We start from the raw sequence: 5077 nt of genomic DNA, 5'->3' as shown, positions 1-5077 counted from the left end.
CCAGTAAGATAGCTCGTTTTACACGTAGTCTGCTGCTAGAAACGTTCCCTTTCGTTTTCCGGATCGTCTCACTCTTTTTTAAGTTGTATTATTGGCCAACAGAGGGTGAGCAAGAGCCAATAAGAATTTAGACTAGGAAATTTGCGAAATTTTTGAAAATACAGAAAGGCACCTCACAGTATGGCCTAACGCGAAGGGGCCAGTGTATTACGTTACATGCTCATATCTTCCTTAATATTGTGGATATATACATGCTTCCAATTTTAAATATCCATATTTTTATATGATCTTCCCAATAAAAAATAAAAAATTCTAGGGTGAACCATTCCTTTAAATGACCACCCCCTGGATAGAAGATTGAAACCACCGATATTAAGAGGGACTGTTGTAAATTAGAGATAATACCGGTTGTTTTTTATCTATATCCAGATTCTATTTTCTATACTTGTGTTTTTTATGCATCGCGGTCATTCTTGTAATCTTTATTTTTTATCGCGATGCCTTAACTATATAACCGGATAACATTCCGATAACGTTGTCAGTTCACAGTTGATCAGTTCTCAGTTATCAGTTCTCAGTTGATCAGTTCTCAGTTGATCAGTTCACAGTTGATCAGTTCTCAGTTGATCAGTTCACAGTTGATCAGTTCTCAGTTATCAGTTCACAGTTGATCAGTTCTCAGTTATCAGTTCACAGTTGATCAGTTCCCAGTTATCTGTTCTCAAATAGCAGTTGTATTCCCGGAAATAATGTTTTACTTAAATTAATAAAGAGTTTATAACCAGTTAAACCCAGAGTCGTTCTTGCGTCAAACAACAACATACTACGTTGATAGAGGGGAGGAATTTTAACCCACCCAGCCGTTCCTCTTCCTCTCTCTCGTAAATAAAATGCCCCCACAGTGAGCCCTATGGCTCGTTCATAACTTCCCCTAATCCACCTCTGATATAATCTATTTTCTATGGAAGATCCTAAAATTCTAAAATAAATAAAAACAAAAGTGATATAAGAAACCTCCCTTCGGGAGGAAAGTATACAAAGGCGAATTTTTCCCGATACATCCTCGTACCGCGAATGTCCCCGCGCACTTATTCGGCCGTAAGCAAAGTTTAAAAAATAGGGCCGCGCCGCGTAGAGCGTAGGAATACATTGTATTGTATGCTTAAGTTAAGTCAATTTCACAGACTCATTGTAATTTTAAACTTTTCCAATGAAATAATTCATGCAGAATTTTTAGATTAATCATTAAAAAACAGGCAGTGACTCAATTATAGGATTTTCTTAGGTCTTTGCATAAAATTTGAATTAAACCCTTACCTTGCCAAGGTATATGACTAACACTATACATAGATAGATTTTAAAATGGTGTTATTATCTATCTCGAAATTTTGTTCTTGTATTCATAATTTTCATCTTCTTCTTGGCTTCACAATAAACTAGATTTTCTTTTCGAAATAACCGTATGTGAATATTTATTAGCAAAATCAGGAATCTTCTATTTCTTTACGACAGACGGCTAAGCAGACTACACTAGTTTGAAGAGCTTTTTGCTCTTTCCCTTTCCAACGACCATATCAAAGGACTAAGATCTACCGTACCTTGTCCGTGAGCAATAGTGTCTGAATATGGTATTTGGCGGTTCGAGGATGTCTCGCGTGTTTTAACGTTATGCCTATGGCGCCTTGTATACTTCCCTCCCGTAGGGAGGTTTCTTCTTTATTTCTGATAAAAACGGTTTTGCCACTGAGTAATGGCAGATATCGGCCTTTGACAGTATTAGACGATATAAGGCAATATAACATAGATGCCACTACTACTCATCTCACTTAGTTTGTTGTAGGCTAATTACTAGCTAGCTAAGCTCACAGTACCGTCTTCTGGCTCATCCTATTACTTTAGCACACGAAATTCACTGCTATTATAGCTGCCAATCAGTCCATTGTAAGTTTTCGCGCCAAATTCTCGGAATAGATATTTTGGGAAGTGTCTTTGGCTACGAGCGAGCAAGAGTCCCTCAGTCCAGTCAGATTTTTCTACAGTTCAGCCCCTTATTTTTCCAAAAATTGCCGATGAAGAACCGGTATTGCAGTGCTAATTTTGGGCCAAACTAAGACGCTCAAGGATTATATTCATTCTAACACTATGGTAGGGAAATAGTTTTCTGCTAAAATTTTATATCTCCTCGTTGGCTACTCTATACTTGAGTTCTCACACCACCATGTTTGGTCTTCGTCCATCACACATGCACATCAGTCTGGTACTTTTCTTGCTTCGAACACCCCCATCTTCTGTTCTTTGTCAATCCCACAGTGACACCAGTCTGCACTTACACTGGCTTCTAACACCACCATCCACTGGTCTTCCGTCTATTCCACTTGGACACCAGTCTGTACATACTGGCTTCAAATCTCCACCATCTTCTGGTCTTTGTCCATCCCACTTGGACACCAGTCTGTACTTACTGGCTTCTAAACACCACCATCTACTGGTCTTCGGTCTATTCCACATAGACACCAATCTGTATCATTGGCTTCTACTCCATTATCATATTTTGGGTTTTAGGATACACGCGGCGATCAGCTAGGGTTACGACAAACGTCTAGCCTCCCTAAGGTTGGATCGGCCACCAAAGGTTTTCGCAATTGCGCTTTTTCCATACTATTATAAGGGAAGCAATTTCTATATATATACCAAAATTTTAAAAGAATCGCGTAAGAGGGGTACGCTTCAATTTAAACGTCGATATTAGCAAAGTTTGAGAAGATAATAGGTATAACTTTATTTTAAACGATAAACCTATTATTAATGTTAATTATTGACGATTAAAATAATTAAAAATAATTATATTTATTTAAATATTAAAGATAAACCTTTCGTGCAAAGAGAGAGAGAGATTAAATCATTGCCTCCTATATCTACCAAGGCCCATGCATGGGATATATTTCCTTCATTGCCTCCTATATCTATCAAGGCCCGTGCATTGTGATATATTTCATTCATTGCCTCCTATATCTATAAAGGCCCGTGCATTGTGATATATTTTTCAAAACAACAACAAAATGGGAAGCTCCTCTCAGAAACATAATAATTTCTTTTCTCTGAATATGAAATGAAAATATGGATAATATTGCGCTCCTTCTTTAATGATATAAATCCTTGCCTGTCTATTAATATTTTACGTAGGAGTAATACGTTCGTTTTGTTTTGATGTGTAAAGAAATCCTACAGAACTATAATATTCCCTTTATCCATAATATAAAGTGAATATGTGGAAATATTTTTCGTAATTATGATGCATTTTGTAGTTTTGTAGCTTTAAAGCTCTCTTTCATTTAGATATTCCAAGGATAGTTTTTAATATTATTATTTGAAATGGCTGTTTATATATTACTTGAGCTATACTACATTTGTATATAGAATAATCCTTGATCTAGTGATCTAAGGCTAAGGTCTGGACTCTGTCGGGTAAATCAAGTATTATCCGCTATAGGCGTAGTGAACCAAAGAGTAAATAATTGAGACCTGAGGTGTAGTAAACTTTGGGTTTTGATGTTCGTGTCTGTAAGGAAGGACATTAACGGTTCAGAGTGAGCCGAAAGTTAAATACACGTTTAAATAATCAGGTTTAAATTTTATAATAGAAGAAAGCATCATGGTAGAAATTAGATCAAAGAAAGGACTAATCGTAATCGGGTTATAGCTTTGAAGTTTTATTCTTGTTATGGAGCGCATTGACTTTCAGTGCGTATAACCACAAGTCAGCTTTGGTGATATTTAACGTTAACACCAGGAGTTAGTAATATGTTAGCTCCCTATAAGTTACTCAGGCAATTCATTTTTACACTCCAGCGTTTTCTCCCGCGCCGACGGCTTCCCATTATATGCGACGCTCTGCGGCCGCCAAGGGAACGAAAATCTTATTTACTCTTATTTCCGGTTTTTCCCCGGAAGCGCGTGTAGTGGAAGCTAGCCAATGATATCGGAGCTATTTAAGCAGCCGAATATTTCGCTCACTAGCCTCGGTTAAGAAAACAGTTAAGAGATCAGTGAATTGGATTTAACTTTTGTATAATTTTCTCGTTTCAAGTCACAATAACAACTCTTATCTTTAGCATTCTTTATCAATATCGGCAATTCAATTGAGTTCTTGCATTTTTTGTCTCAGTACCGACACAAACGCCATGACTTAACGTTAAATTATTAAAATATAAACATTCACGACTAAAACACTCCCTTGGTGAAAAAGCAGCCGACGACTCGAGGTCGAGGAGCCGTACTAGCGGGATTTTTTTTCGACAAGAGAGAGCGCAACATTCGGATTTTTTCCCGCGCGGGCGAAATGAGAAGAAATCGCTGGATACATTACGCCTATGGAGCCTGAGTAACTTATAGGGAGCTAACATATTATTAACTCATGTTAACACTCATGTTGGCAAACTAAGAATATCGTTGAGGTGAAACGAGACAATAGTGTTTATACTGCAAGCCAGTTTTGAATGTAGCTATGGGTATATAGGTTTAACACTTGAGGCGTAGACAATTAGGCCTTTTCATACACATAAGAATTTTATATCTCCAAAATTTATACACTTCATTTCCTGTTTTATTACCCATTTTCTGATTTCCATGTGTCCAAGACATATCTTTATTGGATGTAAATGTCGTCTGCTTTACTGTATATTCGCTATTCTTGGATTACTGCTTTAATAATTCGTAAATTTTTACTTCAAAAAAGAAAAAAATAATTCTATATCTAGGTTAATAAGTTTGCACAAAAGTAATATAAGAAACCTCCCTTCGGGAGGAAAGTATACAAAGGCGAATTTTTCCCGATACATCCTCGTACCGCGAATGTCCCCGCGCACTTATACGGCCGTAAACAAAGTTTAAAAAATAGGGCCGTGCCGCGTAGAGCGTAGGAATACATTATCTGATCTCGCGATTGCGTCGGCTGCTTAAGTTAAGGCAATTTCACAGACTCATTTTAATTTTAAACTTTTCCAATGAAATAATTCATGCAGCATTTTTAGATTTTGATGATAATCAATCATTAAAGGGAGACTCTCAGCTGAAAATC

Source organism: Phalangium opilio, unplaced genomic scaffold (genome assembly GCF_054372755.1).
Source record: "Phalangium opilio isolate 3A_F unplaced genomic scaffold, DU_Popi_V2 ptg000209l_1, whole genome shotgun sequence".
Taxonomy (NCBI): Eukaryota; Metazoa; Arthropoda; class Arachnida; order Opiliones; family Phalangiidae; genus Phalangium; species Phalangium opilio.
The sequence above is the reverse complement of the archived record's forward strand: the minus strand, read 5'-3'. Positions refer to the sequence as shown.